The 19,592-nt window shown below is 41.8% G+C and overlaps 1 long non-coding RNA gene across 1 annotated transcript; it reads left to right on the top strand.

The window, feature by feature from the left end:
* Positions 1-342: 342 nt before the first annotated feature.
* On the top strand, positions 343-14,341 carry LOC142174903 (uncharacterized). Its single transcript, XR_012703984.1, has 2 exons — positions 343-816; positions 11,758-14,341. It is a non-coding gene; the product is annotated as an uncharacterized LOC142174903 (long non-coding RNA).
* The last annotated feature ends 5,251 nt before the right edge of the window (positions 14,342-19,592 follow it).

Here is a 19,592-nt window from a genome sequence, read left to right as displayed (position 1 = left end):
AATGAGGTCGTACTTTTAGTCTCGTTCACCGAGAAAGAATAAACTTGGGCTCGAACAACCCATTTTAGGCCTAATTTTGGACATAGCCCATAATTTCTAGGCTCATACTCTAACCTAAACAAAACTCTATAAAAACAAACAAAACTCTAGATCCCTACCCGAAGAGTGAGGGCCATTCTTCTTCAGAATTCAATGAGTCGTTTCCATCAGAGGGGACAAAAACAAAAAATCCAAAAAAATGAGCTAACCTAAAGTAAGAGACTATCGCCGTATTCTTCAGAAAAAGCCAAGTTCTTCTTCTTCGTGGACATGGAATAAAGCCCGAGAACACTAAAAGAACCTAGAGACATTCATTTTAGACCTTATGAGAACCCCCATCGATTAATCTTCTTCAGCCATTTTCAACATAAGAACACACCTCCCCGTTTTACTGCCCAGAAACAGTAGGATACACACAAGACAGAACCGCCAGCTTGCCGGAAAACATGTAGCTTCAGTGACCCTCCATTAAATCCGGTGAAGCAGAGTTCGAACCCAGCAATAGGTTCAGCTCCAAACTCCCCGAAACTACACCAGACCAGTGTGCAAATCAGCTCGAAACCTCCCCCCAAAGCCACTCGAGTTGGGTCTGAATCTGTGCTCGTTTGAGTTTTCCGGAGCCGTCGAGGTTCAGAGTCTCATTTAGCAGATTCGTTGTTTCCATTTTGAGGTCCGTCTGGCATCTGTGGTTCAAGTTTCAGTTTGTGTCGCTTGCTATAGCCATTTTTGCGTCCAAAAGTCGTGAAGTTGGAAGCTCTCATTAATTGGCAACACTAGGTTCAATTCTTTCCTATCTCTTTTAATTTGATATACATGGTTTTGATATTTGTCGTGTGATGGTTTTGCTTGTTTCATTGTCTGTTAAAGTTCCCTTAAGTTCGTTGATTTATATGAAATTTCTCGTAGAGGCAGTATATGCAACTCAAGTTTATGATTTACTTCGCTAACTTTTTCATATAAGTATTAACGTGGACTCTAAAATTTACTGATTAAAATCTTAGTATAAAATCATGACTTCAAGATTGGTTACTAACGAAAATAAAGTATTAAGTCACTTTTCCATATTTTTGGGTAAGGAATGTTAAGTTTACTGTTAATGCTTGGCTTTTCCCTTTTTTTTGATTGTATATTTTGATCATAATTGAACAGTTTCGTTCTTTTGCATAATTGGGCCGTATATGAAGTCAGCAGGGGATGTGGTAGGGATTTTGAAATTGCATAATGTTCGGATTTTTAAAGCTTAAGTTTTGTTTTAAATTAGTTTGGGCCAAATAATCAATTGGGGCAGTAACTTGGTTTGGTAAATATTTCAAGTTGACGGTTATTCTATATTTGAGCATAATAATGAGCATGAATACAAGCTAGCCTTATGTATTTATTTATTCCATAATTATAATAATCAAATCTTACACCCTTCCACGATAAATTCCATAATCAATGGCATTTCACATACTCAAATTAGCTTAGGAAGATCATGAATATCGTAGTTGTTTTAGGCGTGTTATTTTAATAATTTACCTTCCTAAACTCGGATGCGCATTTATGTAACCCAAATCCAAATCTCAACAACGTTAGATAAAATTTGTTGCGGACTGCGGGTGCATTTATGTGATGTGGTTCAAAATGCATTTTATATGACGTTGAATCTTCCTAAAAATATTAAATACAAGCGGTTATAAAGTTAAAATTGAACCATAGGCTAAAACATATATTAAAATCAAGTAAATAGGCCAAATATAACAGTTGAGCGACCATGCTAGAACTACGGAATTCGGGAATGCCTAACACCTTCTCCTAGGTTAACAAAATTCTTTACCTGGATTTCCGTGTTCGCTGACTGTAAAATATGGTCAATCTTTTCCTCGATTCGAGATTTGAACCGGTGACTTGGGACACCATAAATTATCCCAAGTGGCGACTCTAAGTTTAATAAATAAATAATCCCGTTTCGATTGTCACTTAAAGTTGGAAAAAACTCCCTTATACTACCCTTCTGGGGGTGTAGGTAAAAAAAGAGGTGTGACAACAGTCATACGCGTTGAACTAAGTCACAATCCCCAACAGTGCTCGACCCCACGTTCGTCATCTAGCATGCACGTTACCTTAAAGTTGCACAACGATATGAAATCCGGGGTTTCAAACCCTCAGGACAACATTTACAATCATTACTCACTTCTATCCGATCCAAACTCTAGCCCGCGATGCCTTTGCCTCTCGAATCGGTCTCCGGATGCTCCAAACTTAACAAAAATCAGTACATAACCATCAAAATATGCTAAGGGAACAAAGCCCACTCAAAAGTTATCAAATTACAACACAAATCCCGAAACTGACCAAACCCAACCCCCGGGCCAACATCTCAAAATTCGATAAAAATTACATCAATATACTCCTTGTCTTTCCACGAGTTCATACATATCAAATACATCAAAATACGACCAGAAATGACCCCTCAAATCCCTAGATTTAGGTCTCCAATTTTCAAGCCTTAACTTCAAATTTTTAGGCTTAAATTCCAAAAATTCCATGATTAATTAGGTAGAAATCACATTAGGATTGAGTATTAAATTCATAAATATTATCTCCAAGTGTTTCCCCTTGACTCCATCTTCAATCTTCCTCAAAAAGCTCTAAAATCGCCCAACAATGGCGAAACTTAGGCTAAAAATCGCGGATATGGCCTTTTAAATCATTTTCCCCAGCTATTCAAAATCCTTCTTCGCAAACGCGGTCAACGCCTCACGTTCGCGAAGCCCAAACTTAATTTGACCATTTTTCCTTCATCGTGAACGCGACCAAATGCACGCGTACGTGAACCTTTAGCTTCACAACTCACCGCAAATGTGGCCACCCACTCGCGAATGCGAAGACTAATCTGACCTGGACCCAGGTGCTCGCCTTTCCTCTATGAGAATGCGTCAAGAACCTCGTGAATGCGTTGACCATTTATCTCGCCCCTTCGCGATCGTGGTACCACCATCGTGAATGCGAAGGCCAACTTCATAGCCTCCCATCTAACCCTTCGCGAACGCGAGGGTCCACTTGTAAATGCGAAGTACAACTGTCTGCAACATCAACAACAGATTTTTCTGCAATCTTTTCAACTTGAAATGATCTGTTTAACCACCCGAAACTCACTCGAGGCCCTCGGGAACAAAACCGAACATGCCAACATATCCCATAACATTATTCAAACTTGTTCCAACCTTCGGAATGCTCAAACCAACATCAAATTTGCATCTGATTCAAGCCTAAGAATTCCAAAAACTTCTGAATTTCGCTTTCTATCAAAAAGGCTATCAAACCACGCCCGAATGACTTGAAATTTTGCACACGCATCACAAATGACACCATAGACCTACTCCAACTTCTGGAATTCCATTCCGACCCCTATATCAAAATCTCACCTATCAACCGGAAAACGCCAAAATTCCAATTTCGCCAATTCAAGCCTAAATCTACTCCGGACCTCCAAAACACATTCCGATCACGCTCCTATGTCCCAAATCACCTCCCGAAGCTATTCAAACCATCATAAATCACATCCGATCCCTTTATCACATAAGTCAACCGGACCCGATAACATATAATACAGCTGAACAAGGCAATAAGAAGCAGAAATGGGGGAAACAGAGTGGTAAATCATGAAATGACCGGCCGGGTCGTTACATCCTCCCCCTCTTAAATCAACGTTCGTCCTCGAACGAGTCAAGAAACATACATGAAGCCTGAAATAGGTGAGGATATCTGCTCCACATCTCTCGCTCGATCTTCCAGGTAGCCTCCTCCATGGGCCGACCTCTCCATTGTATTTTCACTGAAGCTATATCCTTTGACCTCAACTTCCGAACCTGACGCTCCAAAATAGCTACAGGCTCCACATCATAAGTCAAATCATCATCTAATTGAACCGTGCTGAAATCGAAAACATGAGACGGATTGCCAATATACTTCCGGAGCATAGAAACATGAAATACCGGATGCGCACTCGACAAGCTGGGTGGAAAAGCAAGCTCATAAGCCACCTCCCCAATCCTTTGAAGCACCTCAAAAGGTCCAATGAACTGAGGACTCAATTTACCCTTCTTCCCAAATCTCATAACACCCTTCATGGGTGAAACCTTCAATAGAACCTTCTCACCAACCATGTAGGATACATCCCGAACCTTCCTGTCAGCATAACTCTTTTGTCTCAACTGCGCCGTACAAAAGTCTCTCCTCAATCACCTTCACCTTGTCTAAAGCATCCTGTACCAAATCTGTACCCAATAGCCTAGCCTCACCCGGCTCAAACCAACCAACTAGAGATCTACATCGCGTCCCATACAAAGCCTCATATGGAGCCATCTAAATACTTGACTGGTAACTATTGTTATAAAAAAACTCTGCGAGTGGTTGAAACTGATCCCATTACCCTCCAAAATCAATAACACAAGCGAACAACATGTCCTCCAATATCTGAATAGTACGCTTGGACTGCCTGTCCGTTTGTGGGTGAAAAGTTGTGCTCAACTCAACCAGAGTACCTAACTCTCGCTGCACAGACCTCTAAAACTGCGAAGTAAACTGAGTGCCCCTATCTGAAATGATGGAAAATGGAACACCATGAAAACGAACAACCTTGTGGATATAGATATCTGCCAACCACTTTGAAGAATAGGTAGTACACACAGGAATGAAGTGCGCAGACTTGGTCAGTAGATTCATAAACACCCAAATAGCATCGAACTTCTTCACAGTCCGTGGGAGCCCAACTACAAGATCCATGGTGATCCGCTCCTACTTCCACTCTGGACCATCTGCTGAAGCAAGCCTCCCAGTCTCTGATGCTCATATTTCACCTACTGACAATTGAGACACCAAGCTACTAATCCCACAATGTCCTTCTTCATTCTCCTCCACTAATAATGCTGTCTCAGATCCTGATACAAATTTGTAGCACCAAGATGAATAGAATACCGCGAGCTATGGGCCTTCTCCAGAATTAACTCGCAAAGCCCATCCACATTGGGCACACATATCCGGCCCTGCATCCTCAATACTCCATCATCACCAATAGTCACATCTCTGGCATCATCATGCTGAACTCTGTCCTTAAGGACAAGCAAATGAGGATCATCATACCGGCGCTCTCTGATGCGATCAAATAAGGAAGAACTAGAAATCACACAAGCCAATACCCGACTGGGATCCGAAATATCCAACCTCACGAACCAATTGGCCAAGGCCTGAACATCAACTACAAGAGGTCTCTCTCTAACAAGAATATATGCCAAACTCCCCATACTCACCGCCTTCTGGCTCAAAGCATCGGACACCACATTGGCCTTCCCCAGATGGTACAAAATAGTAATATCATAATCATTTAGCAACTCCAATTGTCTCTGCTGCATCAAATTGAGATCTTTTTGCCTGAACAAGTGCTGGAGGCTACGATGATCAGTAAACACCTCACAAGACACACCACACAAATAATGCCTCCAAATCTTCAACACATAAACAATGGCAGCCAACTCCAAATCGTGAACAGGATAGTTCTTCTCATGGGGATTCAACTGACGAGAAGCATAAGCAATAACTCTACCCTCCTACATCAACACACACCCAATACCAACTCTCGAAGCATCACAATACACGGTATATGAACCTGAAGCTGTTTGCAAAACTAATACTAGAGCTATGGTCAAGGTAGTCTTGAGCTTCTGAAATCTCTCCTCACACTCGTCCGACCCACTTAATGGAGCACCCTTTTGAGTGAACTTGGTCAACGGCGATGCAATAGATGAGAATCCCTGAATAAATCGATGGTAATAACCCGCCAAAACAAGAAAGCTACGAATCTCTATGGCTGAGGACGGTCTGGGCCAACTCTGAACCACCTCTATCTTATTCGGATCAACCTGAATACACTCACTAGATACCACGTGCCCTAAGAAAGCCACTAAACTGAGCCAAAACTCACACTTGGAGAACTTTGCATAAAGATTCTCCTCCCTCAATCTCTACAACACAACTCTTAAATGCTCCGCGTGCTTCTCCTAACTACACCAATACACCAGAATATCATCAATGCAAACTATGACAAACGAGTCGAGATAGGGCCGAAACACGTCATTCATCAAATGCATGAACGCTGCTGGGGCGTTGGTCAGCCTAAAAGACATCACCAAGAACTCATAATGACTATATTGGGTCTTGAAAGCCGTCTTAAGAATATCCGAGTTCCTGATCTTCAACTGGTGATAACCTAAATGGAGATAAATCTTGGAGAACACTCTCGCTCCCTAAAGCTGGTCAAACAAATCATCGATACGAGGCAAATGATACTTGTTCTTGATTGCTACTTTGTTCAACTACCTGTATTCAATGCACATTCTCATCGTGACATCCTTATTCTTCACAAATATAATAGACTTACCCCAAGGCGACACACTAGGCCGAATAAACCCCTTATCGAGGAGTTTCTGAAGCTGCTCCTTTAACTTCTTCAACTCCGCTAGTACCATATGATACGGTAGAATAGAAATGGGCTGAGTGCCCGACACAAGCTCAATACCAAAATCAATATCCCTGTCCGGTGGCATGCCCGGTAGGTCTGCAGGAAACACATCGGGAAAATCCCTCACAACAGGAACAGAATAAATACTAGGAGTCTCTGCACCGACATCCCTCACAAAGGCTAAGTAAGAAAGACAACCCTTCCTAACCATACGCTGGGCCTTTAAGAATGAAATCACCCTACTGGGAACATAATCGGTCGAACTTCGCCACTCAACCCGTGTCACACTCGGCATTGCCAAAGTCACTGTCTTAGCATGACAGTCCAAAATAGCGCGACACGAGATAGCCAATTCATGCCCAATATTACATCAAAGTCCACCATACATAATAACAATAGGTCCACTTAGGTCTCCAGACCCCCAATAGTCACCACACACGACTAGTACACACAGTCCACAACAATAGTATCACCCACCGAATAGATACATGAACAGTTTAAACAAGAGACTCACGGGGAATATCCAAATAACGAGCAAAGTATGATGACATATAAGAATAAGTTGAACCGGGATCAAATAATACAGAGGCATCTCTGCGATAGACTGAGACAATACCTGTGATTACAACATCTGAAGCAATAGCATCGGGTCTAGCTGGGAGTTTATAGAAATAGGCCTGACCACCACCTGATCGACCTCCCCCTCTAGGACGACCTCTAGCTGACTGACCTCCACCCCTAGCTGGGTGGGTGGGTGGTGCTGAAGTAACTAGCACTAAAGCCGATGGCTGACTTCTCTGCTGAGATGAACCCCCAAGACGACGAGAACACTGCCTCCATATATGACCCAACTCTCCACACTCATAGAAACTTCTGGGTGTTGGAGACGTGGACTGAAGGGAACCCCTAGCACCGGAATGACTAGCAGATGCACATGGCATAGAACAGCCCTGAACTGATGGAGCACATGACGAACTCTGGGCTGGAAGGGCACTGAGTGATGACTGGCCCTGATTAGAACTATGAGAACCAGGACTAGATGGCACCCCATGATAACCTAGGCGAGCTGTCTGAGCATGCCTGAATGGACGGCCTCTACCGTGCTGAAACTGACCCCTCGAAGGAGCTCCACCATAACTACCAGATCCCCGAGGCCTCATGGCCTCCCTCTCATCTCGTTCCTGGCGATGAACTGACTCAATCTCATGAGAAATGTCAACAACCTCCTAAAAAGTAGCACCAGACACCCTCTCTCTGGTCATAAGAATCCGAAGCTGATACGTGAGGCTATCAACGAACCTCCTAATCCTCTCTCTCTCTCTATATGAACCAACAAAACCACATGATGATCTAACTCTGAGAACCTCATCTCATACTGCGTCACAGTCACATCTCTATGATGCAGCCACTCGAACTGCCTATAAAGCTCCTCTCTACGAGACTATGGCACACACTTCTCCAAAAAGAGAACGGAGAACTACTGCCAGGTAAGGGGTGTTGCACCAACAGGCTTACGCCTCTCATAAGCCTCCCACCAAGTGAAGGCATCTCCAGAAAACTGAAAAGTAGTGGAAGCGATCCCACTGGTCTCAAGAATACCTGTTGTACAAAGAATCCTCTAACACTTGTCCAAGAAACCCTAGGTTTCATCACCCTCTGTACCGCTGAAAGTCGGAGGCTGAAGTCTACCAAACCTATCCTACCTGCGCTGCTCGTCCTCTAGCATAGTAGGAGCTGCATAGTGCTGAACTGCTGGAACCGGCTGGACTGGAGGTCCCCCCGGTGTATGAAGTCCCTACACGACCTACTGAGGTGTGCGAGCGGTGGGAGTTTGAGTGCCTCCCCCGGCCTTAGAAGCAGTTGCGGCTGTAGTAACTGAGATCGCCTGAGGTAGGCTAGTGCATACTAATAGAATCTAATCCAAGGCCTCCTGAAGACTCAGAATCACAATGGGCACAGCTGGTGCTTGAGCTAGTGTTGCTGCAGCATCCACAACTAGGACCTGATCCTGAACTGGGGCAGCTAATGGATCTGCAGGTGCTGCCCTAGCTATTATGCGGGCTACACCCAAACCCCTACCACGACCTCGACTGCGTCCTCGACCTCTAATGGCCCCAGCTGGTGGTACTGGTGGTCGTCCATCCTGACCGGTCGCTTATGTCCTCACCATCTGTGAGAGAATATAATAACAAAAGTTTAGTACTCGGATCAATAGATTCACACGACAAGAATTTCAAGAATATGAAGTTTTTCCTAAAGGTTCTACAGCCTCTTAATGATAAATACAGATGTCTCCATACCAATCCGTGAGGCTCTACTAAACCTGCTCATGACTCTTGAGACCTATGTAACCTGGCTCTGATACCAACTTGTCATGACCCTAAACCTGGACCCGGTCGTGATGGCACCTATCGTGAAATAAGGCAGCCGACACAAATCCCCAATCTATTTAAACAGTTATAATAATTCAATTTAAGATATTATAATTGATGAATCCCAAAATAGAGTGAAAATGAACAAATGCGGAAATAAACACAGCCCGACATCGAGGTGTCACCAGTCATGAGCTTCTATATATCTAAGAGTACAAATAGTCTTCAAAACCTAGTATAAGGCAAGTACAAGGAAATAAAGATAGGAAAGAGAAACACTAGGCTCCAAATGCCGAGAAGCTACCTAGTGAACTCCGAACCACCTATTGGAAGCAATCAGCCCTCGCTAGCGAGACCCGGAGCTTCTGAATTTGCACACAGGGTGCAAGGAGTAATGTGAGTACGCCAACTCAGTGATTAACAAAAGTAAAAGCAGCTGAGCAATATGAAAACACATAAAACACAGCAAAATACTACAAAGAGGCAGTATAAAACTAGAACAATGAAATAAAACAGTAAAAGCTCGTAGAAAAACCTTAGTTTAGTAAAACAAACCTCTTTAAAACACCTTTTAACAGATCAAACGAATGAATGAAAACAGGGAGAAAGGATAGAAACATAAATCAGCCCCTCGGGCAAAATACCAACAAAACTAGCCCCTCGAGTAATATCACATCTCACACTAGGTACTCGTGCTCACTGGGGGTGTACAAACTCCGGGAGGGGCCACTTACATCCCAAGCACAATAACAAGCCATCTCGTGGCATAATCAAACAGGCTCTCAGCCTCATATCAAGCCACCTTGTGGCGTACAACTCAGGCCCTCGGCCTCATAATTATAAATCAGCACAATACCGATGCGGCACGTAGCCCAATCCCATAATAGCTGTGAGCACGTGATTTTTGCCCTATGTGAATTACTCTCATAAATTCAAGAAAAATAAATTTCTCCCATTATTTGCAAATTTGTAGATTTTGTAGCATTTTTCGTTATTTGCTTGCATTTGTCTGCGCATGTTAATTTTGTTTAATTCATGAAAAATACAAAATATGTTGCATTTTCACTTAGGATTTAATTTTACTTTTAGATTAATTAGCAAATTAGTTGTTTTATAAAAAATGGAAAATCACAAAAATAACTTATTTTTGCACTTTTTGATTTTAGGTTTGAGTTTTGGTCGTTTTTCCTTTAATTTGTTTTTTTATTAATTGTGGTAATTATTAGTTAGAGTTAATAAATTCAATGTGGTAGGATTAATTTGATTTAGGGATTAATTTAGGTGTTATTTTTAATTTTTAAAAAAAGAAAAGAATTTTGGAAAACAAAAAGAAAAGGAAAAGGATTGAAGGGACCGGATTTGAGCCAAATACCCTTTAATCCCCCAGGCCCAAACAATTTTCCACTGAAACCCACCCAATTTGGTCCAAAATCCGCCCTAGAACCCGGTCCAGGTTCCCAGATTGAAACGACGTCGCTCCGGTGAGGTGAGAGATTTGAGCTGTTGATTGTTTCTAATCCAACGGACGTGAACTGGGTTCCCTCTAATATTTAACTGTCCGAATTCTTTCACCTCCCCCCCCCCGTTTCATCTCTCAAACCCCTCTCATCTCTGAAGAACCCTGAAGACGCCGCCCCTATCTTCCACCGCATCAGCCGGCGGTGCCGTCTTAGATTAACCCCAAAATGATACCGCACACTCACCATTAACTCCTCTTCCACAATCTCTACTCCATTTCCTTCGAACCTTGTTAGATTTTGTCGAATCTTAAATCAAAGAGTCAAGCCCTAAAATCCTAAAACCCCAGATTCGAGATTTCTTGAAATTCAAGGTCTAATTTGACTTTATTCGTGTATTCTTGGTAAAAATACACGATTAATATCAAAATCGACCGGAGATTTGAGGATTTGAACTTTATTCTCAAGTGTTCACTGTTCCAGATTTCTTAGGTATTTTTCTGCCGATATTTAATTTTCTACATTTGTTCTTTCCTCATCTTCTTCTGCTCTTTCTTTTTTTTTTTTTCTGATTTTTATTTTTCATATTTTCCATTTCATTATACCATCCGTATTTGCACGTTAAATTTAGGTTATTTTAATTATTATTTGTGTCCTGGTGTTGAGTTTGGGTTAGATTTTTTGCTTTTATTTGGGCCCAAATTGTTCATGTCTTTAAGACTCTGCAAATTGAATACTCAAGAGTTTTAGGCTTTCAATGATAATTTGGTTTCTGAAATCAGAAAGCCCAAATGGGAAATGATTCGAATTGTTTTTTGGAGCCTAGGGCTGGTTTAGTTATTGGGTCAATTTGACCCAAGATCCATGAGGTTTTGGGGGTAATTAACAGGGGTTGTAAGGGTAATTTAGAAACTCTAGGTAGAGGAATCTCTGAATAACTGATTGAGGAAGCTTCTTGGAAGCTGGGGTGGGGACTTAACTGAAGTTCTGAATTTTACACTAAGGATTTCTAAGAAAAAACCAAAATTTCAAAAGGTTCTAAGTGCAAAATTGAATTATTTTAGGCATCCCTAATAGCTTGCCTATAAAGGCATCATTACTTGAGACTAAAGGGGATTTTTTTTGGGGGAGATTAAAAACTTCAGGAAATTAAAAACGGCTGGGTCTTTTAAAAAAAACACTAAAATCTATTTGGCATTTCTGATGAAAATTGGTCTAGTTCTCTTTTAGTTCTATCATCCGAAAGTTACAAAGGATTTCTGGGGGTATTTTTGGGTCAAAAACTGGTGTTCAAATCTGTTTGATTGCTGGGTTATTGAATCAAGTCTGTTGTTGCTGCTTCTCCTCAAACTGCAACTCATTTTTTCTCATTGTGTATCGCTGTAATCAGGTACCTACTCTTGAGCTCTACGGAATGTGAATTCATATTCAAAGCATTAAATGAAAGAATGGGATTTAGATCACAGTTTCAATTAGTGTTATAATTCAGTTGTATGATATTATGTTTTGATTCATTTCGTTGCCTAGCTGATTTCCGGGTTATGATAATTGAACCTTATCTTTGTATTTGACATAAGGACTCTTGCTATAGTAGAAAGGTTCAGCTGAGTTATGGGTTTTAGGATTATGTTTATGTTCCGCTGGAAATAATGAATGAGTGTTTGCCTTCATGTTATTTAGGTTTGTAATGGATTAGTATTCTATTTCAGTAAGTATGCCATTCTTATGTTGGTTTTTCTCAAGGGAACTGAGAAACTATGACTGAGATGTGAAATCAGTGTAGTTGTTATGTTTAGCAAAAATTGAATCTGCTTGATCCATGTGAATATGTCGAGAATCAGTGTTGTAGTGTTTAGATTTGGTAATTCTGGTCTGAGTATGCTAGGGCTGTTACACATAAGAATGGCATAAAATATTCAGTGGTAGTCTATGGTAGTTTGTCCTAGTGCTGTAGACTGCTACTTGGGGAAACCATGTGATGATTTGCTCCATTGAAATTGTTATTCAAATGGCTTTCCAGTTTAATATTTAATGCATAGTCATTTTGAATAAGAGAATGGTTTGGTTGGTTCCTCTAGGGCTCCAGCTTTGTACAGAATTATCTTTGGTCATGTATGAGCCCATTTAAGCTTAAATCTGAATGTGTTTACTTGACAAAGTCTTTCATATGCTATTTTATGTTTTGAAAACAAATTTTTTTAGAGTTGAAGTTTCGCACAATTGTCCTTTAAGTTTGATGGAGATTTAAGTGAGCATGGTTGTCGAGTGATTATGTGTTATTGAAAGCCACATTGGGTTCAAATCCTTACTTTGATATACTAGGGTTCGCTGCGCGTCTGAAGACTCGATCTCGAGTCCTCACCCTTTTGGTATTCCGTTCTCAAAGACTTGGGCCTGCGCTGGGTTTTGAATTGGAAGCAAGCAGTGTCTTTTGGCAGTTAGGGCCAGATAAGGCTAAATGTTTCTTTTACTGTTGTTAATATAAGACCACCTCATCATTCACCCGCCTCTTCTAATGTGGGCTCATTGGCCCAGAACTGGTTCGAACGTTTGGCTTGGCAAGTAGTGAGAATTCTTTTAAGTTTCTTTAATTAGTTAGTTGTGCTTTTAATAGTACAATTGGGAGGCGAGCCATATTGAGCAGAACATAGTTAATTGTCCTCAAAGTTTAGTTTGAATTCTCCTTTAAAATTAGAATTGAGGCGTGCCGTGCTAGATAAAATCTCAAAATGCACGGCCCTCATTTAATTGATCTTGAGCCTTTAGAAATCGAGGTGTGCCATTTAGTTGAATTTCCATGGCCCTCACAAACTTGAAAGTGTGTAGTTGTTTTACGCACGCTATTTAAAAATTACTTTTCTAAACTCGGGTGTGCATTTCATGTGACCCAAATCAAAATCTCAACAACTTTAAATAAAATGTGTCTCGGACCGCGGGTGCATTTCATGTGGCGGGGTCCCAAGACGTGTTTTAGATGACGTTGAAATCTTCCCTAAAAATAATTAAAAACGGTTAATAAATTAAAATCTGCCATAGGTTAAAACGTGTTTAAAATCAGATAACTAGGCCAATAATAATAGTTGAGCGACCATGCTAGAACCACAGAACCCGAGAATGCCTAACACCTTCTCCCGGGTTAACAAAATTCCTTACCCGGATTTCTGTGTTCGCGGGCTGTAAAACAGAGCCAATCCTTCCTCGATTCGGGATTTAAAACTGGTTACTTGGGACACCATAAATATCCCAAGTGGCGACTCTAAATTTAATAAATAAATGATCCCGTTTAGATTGTCACTTATATTGGAAAAAACTCCCTTATACTACTCTTCCGGGTGCAGAAAAAAGGAGGTGTGACAGCTCTGGCGACTCTACTGGGGATCGAACCCAGAATCTCTGGTTCAGGGTTCAAGAATTAGAGCTTAGATGAATTGTTATAGTTGGCTTTATCCATTATCTACATGTTTGGACCTAATGTGCTAAGTGTTACTTTTACCGCTTTGATATTCTGTGAACTGTATATAAACTGCTACGAAACCCTTCTTCTCTCTGAGTCGTCTAAATCATAGAGGAGTATGCACTTTGTGTGACTTCTCTTATGTTAGAGTCATATCCCAAATTTTAGAACGAGGTTCGGACAAGTTGCAAAGCCGGTGAAGCTTCTGTATTCCCGGTATGCTGCCCCCCCCCCCCGGCTCGTGTTGTCCGCTCCGGTAAGCCAGGTCTAGAACAATAAACCCAGATTTTAAATCTAGTATAAAAAGACCTCATGTCGGATCCATAGTAGGAACGTTTGCTTGTATCACATGCATTTGACTTTGGAGACTCAACACAGGGGTTGGGTCTATCTAGGACAGGTGTACCAAAAATGAAAAGACCATCCTGATGCATCTTACTTGCTACTTGTGCATTTATTTGATTTGGATTTGCATGGTGACCTGCTTTTGAATAATGGGAGAAAGTGGGAAAAAAGAAAATAGAAATATGAGGGTTAAGTGAGTTAAATCACCCGTTTTGGAAAATCCAATGTCCAAATGGTACTGAAACTCTTGCGAATTTTTTGAGAAAAATGAGAAAAAAAGAAGAAAGGGTTTTGTTTTGAAAAATAGTTGGTTTTATTTTATTTGCCCGAACTACGCCAGTTTGATTCTCACAGGGTGTGAGATACGTAGGCAACCCCCATCGGGTCCAACTTCCTTTTGCAAAAATAGCCCAAAAAGAACCAAATTTTAATTTTATTGCAAATAAGTAAGGTGATGTCATTCTTGTCAAAAATAACCGAATGTCCCTCAAAAGGGCGCCGGAAGGCTGTTTTGACAAGAATAGCCGCCTTTAGTCATTTTTTAAAAAGTTTTGGCTGGTTAGCCGACACAGCCTTAAAATCTTCATTTTCGAAGTGCTGAAAGGCCGTATTGGCAAAGCTGGATATTTTTGTTAAAATTTTGAAAAAAAATGGTCATTTTCCTTGAGTCAAAATGAGTCATAATTTTCTTTTAACGAAAATCACCCTAATAAATGTGAAGGATGAGCACAACTCAAAATGAACCTTTCTCAGTCCGTGAAGAGATCCCGTTGGAGCTACATATGTGGTGGCATGATTTGGGGGACAATAGCAGAAAAGTTGTGACAAAAGCGTTGGGTGGTCTTGTCGGGTTTTTGAAGGTTAAGACTAGAAAGGACATAATTGAGGCCTGGATACCATTTTGGGACCCAGCACATAATGTATTCCACTTTGCTGATTTCGAGTTAACTCCTACACTGGAAGAGATAGCAGGCTATGCCGGTTTCGAGGGGAATCTTAGAAATCAATATCCGGTAGCACCGAGAACAGTAACCTCTCACAAATTTTTGGACTTGTTAAGTATCAGTCGGGATATCCGAGATAGAAATTTGGCCAAAGGATTCTGTACCTTCTACTTTTTGTACCGATGTTACGGGAATCCCTGTGGGTTCGAGATGCCAGATACCGGTCTTACTCACGCGGGAAACCAAGACAAGTGGGAAGCTCAGAGAGGATTAGCTTTTATAATGGCATTCCTGGGTACTTTTATTTGCCCTAGAAAAGACGGGAACATAGAGTTAAGACTCGTGGGGATAGCCGACTTTATGATGAAAAAGGCAAATGGGACCATTGTGCTGATGATTTTTGGAGAAATTTACCGAGCTCTGACCCTTTGTCGAGAAGGTGGAAAGTTCTTTGAAGAGTGCAATATGCTGGTACAATTATGGATGGAGGAACACCTTTTCCACCGTCGCGGATACTTGAATTGTGGTATGACTAGCCTCAAGTGCATTGAAAAACATGAAAAGTGGGTAGAGGGTTATGAGTTCTCGGATGGTATGGAAGCACGACATTCTCATTTGATATCTTTGACTGCAAATAATATCGAATGGACATTTGGGTGACTCTAGATCAGTGAAGTAATTTATATGTCCACTGAGGTATGTTTTCTGCTGTTGATGGGTCTCCGGAGTATCCAGCCTTTTGCTCTGCACTGAGTTCTATGTCAATTAGGCCGATACCAGACCATCCCACATGATGAGGATTTGAGTCGGCATGTTATTGAGTTGGAACCAAGAGTCGCTTTTCCAGAAGAAAAAGTGTGTCGGATTTGGCATCAGTGCAGATTCTTAGAGCCTAGAACTCAAGTACGAGATCTATCTAGAGACGAGGTGGAGCCTAGTTACGCTGTTTGGTTTGGTAAAAGATCCTGAGTTGATCATGAGCCCAAAAGGCCTGCAAAGAAACCCCATGTCCAATAATTTACCGACTGAGCACAGGTGCAATGGGACTGGTTGACCAAAGAAAATGAGTATCGAGCCACCATAAGTAGGCTAGAAAAGCAAGTCATGGACCTTCAATTTTAGAATGGGTTGCAAGTCACCGCAGATGAAGGCGAGAAGAAGAAGTTAACTCAGCAAAATGAAGCCCTCAAAGCTCAAATGCGGAAGATGAAAATAGCTGCTAGAAACCCGGAAAGAAGCCGAGCGGATGAAAGGCTTATAAGCAGTCTGAAAAAGAAAGCCCTTGAGTATCAAGATGACCTAGAAAAGTCTGAGGCCAGTCTAGCGAAAGTCCGGGCTCAATTGGCGGAAAATGCAAAAGGTCGGACACAGTTTGTGCAACAAATGAAGAGAAAGTATGAAGGGACAATCACCAGCCTGAAAAGAAAAGTAACTACTCTTGAGAATGAGGTATCCAAGTAGGCTAAAGATTTCAAAGCTGATAGGGAACACTGTTATGATTTGATGGCTCGGATGGAGGAAGAAATACAACAGTTGCAAAATCAACATCTCCATGATACTCAGGTGTTAGAAGCCCGAAATCAACAGGTCGGGCGTCTTCTTCAAGAAAAGGGTAGAATCCGAGAGCGGGTCAGAGCTATTACCGACTACATTGTTGTGAAATGCCAAGCATGTGAGGATATGACTCGCACCACTTTCTTCGCGACAGTGATGACGTTTGTTTGACTGATAATGAGTGATTTAGAGAGGCTTCAAAGGGATCTTGCATATAGGCCCATGGCGAGAATGAATGATGTCCCGCGGGCCCCAGGAGCGTTTGAGGCATTAATGTAATCATGATTTTCATTAGAGTCTGTTAGTCTGTTTGCGAGTCTGTATTTTCTTTTATTAGAGTCTGTTAGTTGGTTTTTGAGTCTGTTGTTTTCACCTTTCTGTTAGAGTTTGTTAGTCTTGTTTTGAGTCAGAGACTGTTAATTTCCCTTTTCGAGTCTGTTAACTTTATAATTTGGTAGAATGAGTGGTTGTAATCAAAACTATTTTATTTTATGGGAAAATTTGAAATCCCAAAAACGTTTTGTTATTTATTTTCTGCACTTATCCAAGAACTACGCTTGGTCAGATTCATGCGGGGTCATGATACGTAGGCAATCTTCATAGGATTCGATCATAACCAAAAGAGAGAGAAAAAAGAGAGTGATAAAAATGATGAGGAAAAGAAAAAGAGAGGAAAAATAAGAGCGAAAAGAAAAGGAAGAGAGAAAATAAGAAACCGTGATAAGGAAACAATGGCAAAGCAAGAAAGAGTCATGAGAGAATAAAAACAAAGAGAGATCAAGCAAGGAAAGATAAGAGTGAAAAAAAAAGAGAAGAGAGAAAAGAGAAGTTGCAAATGGAAAGGAAAAGTCGGGATGACGCAAGCAACCGATCAAATGCATAATAGAAACAGTTAACTACTTAGGTGCATTCATTCTCCAAATGTGCGATTGCCTATCTGTTAAACCCTGATTGTTAATAAGTTTGTTGTTGTCGTCAAGTAACAGGCAGGTGGTTAGTTTGATTGGCATTCTGGCAACTCACTCCTACAACACCCGGTCCAAAAACAAATTGATCATGGCCAATCAGGAACTTGAGGCAAGCATTGTCGATCCGTCAAAAGAGGTGGAAGAATCGAAGGTTAATCTGAGAGATGAGTTGTATAAGATGAAGCAGCAGATGGCTGAAATGTACCGAGCATGGGCAAAAGGGCAAGCACCGCCAGTTTACCCCGCCAACCCTGCTTTTATCCCGCCATTGGCTCAGCCCCAAGAACCTCCCACTATGAACTCATCTTCGGCCTTTCCCCTCTACCAACAATGCCACGACACCACTTCCCATACATCACAAGCTCCACCACCCAAAAAAGTCCCGTACCCTCCTCCACCAGTCACTCCTATTTTTGGGGCACCCTCACCTGCTGCATTACACCGATCCTTCAGTGAGCCTCTGTTCCAGTCTCACGAAAACCAGTATTACCCCCCGGACCCCACTTTCAAGGTTCCCGAACCCTATTCCTACACTTCTCATTTTGACCTCCCTACGGAAACCGAAAAATCATCTAAAAATCCCGAACAGGAGGAGATGTTCAGGAAAGGTAAAAGCCTGGAACAGTCATTCAAAGACATGCGAGGGTTGGGAGGTCATGTAAGTGTGGCCTACAAAGACCTATGTTTATTTCTAGACGTGCAATTGCCGGCAGGGTTTAAGATGCCCAAGTTTGATTTGTATGATAGGCACGGTGATCCATTGGTGCATTTGAGAGGTTTTTGTAGCAAAATGAGGGGAGTTGGAGGGAAAGATGAGCTGCTAATGGCGTATTTCAGTCAGAGTCTGAGTGGATCAGCGTTGGAATGGTATACTCGACAGGATCACGGAAGATGGTACACATGGGATGATCTAGCCCAGACATTTGCTTGTCACTTCCAGTACAATCTTGAAATTATTCCGGATCGTCTGTCTTTGACGAAACTTGAGAAAAAGCACAATGAAAGTTTCAGGGAGTATGGTTTTAGGTGGAGAGAGCAGGCAGCAAGGGTTGACCCTCCAATGAAAGAAAGTAAAATGGTGGATTATTTTCTGCATGCCTTAGAACCTACTTATTACGGTCATCTGGAATCACCTATAGCCAAGTCCTTCAATAAAGTGGTAAAGATGGGCGGTATGGTAGAAGAAGGGCTCAAGACAAACAAAATCATGAGCTATTCGGCTATTAAGGCAACCGCTCAGGCCATTCAAAGCGGAACTGGGGGTAATTGGAAAGAAGAAGAAAGAGGATGTAGCAACGATCGATTCAGGAGCTTGGTTTGGACCTAGGGGTTCACCTCACCACTATCATCAGCCTCGGCCCCACCACCAAACCTACCCTCATACCCCATATAGCCCACCACAACACTACTACCCACCACCAGACCCCCATTTCTCTGTCCACCATGCCCAAACATACAGCCAACCTTTGACCCACGCACAATGGCATGCGCCAGTCCCACAAATTATATACTCAGCTCCACAAAATGCCTATCCACCCCTAAGAGCCTACCGGAACCCTCCTGGATCAGGTTTCTATCCCAACCAAGCATTTAAGAATGAGAGGTTGTATAAGAAGAAAACCTTCACTCTATTGGGAGAATCCTTTACCAGTTTGTTCCACAGGTTGCGAAAATTGGGTATGCTGAGTCCGATCGAGCCAAAACTGCCAAATCCTCCCCCAAGGAATATTGATCACTCTGTGAGTTGTGAATATTGTTCTGGTGCTCCGGGGCACGACATAGAGAAATGCTGGCAATTGGAAATAGCTATTCAAGAGCTCATTAATACTAATCGGATTGTGGTCCAAGCTCCGGAGGCGCCCAATATCAACCAGAATCCATTGCCGGCCCATCCTGAGACAAATATGATCGAGATAGTACATAGGAGAGGGGAACCCAAGAAGCCTTCACGGACCATCAT

Source organism: Nicotiana tabacum, chromosome 20 (assembly GCF_000715075.1).
Source record: "Nicotiana tabacum cultivar K326 chromosome 20, ASM71507v2, whole genome shotgun sequence".
Lineage (NCBI taxonomy): Eukaryota > Viridiplantae > Streptophyta > Magnoliopsida > Solanales > Solanaceae > Nicotiana > Nicotiana tabacum.
The sequence above is the reverse complement of the archived record's forward strand: the minus strand, read 5'-3'. Positions and strand labels throughout refer to the sequence as shown.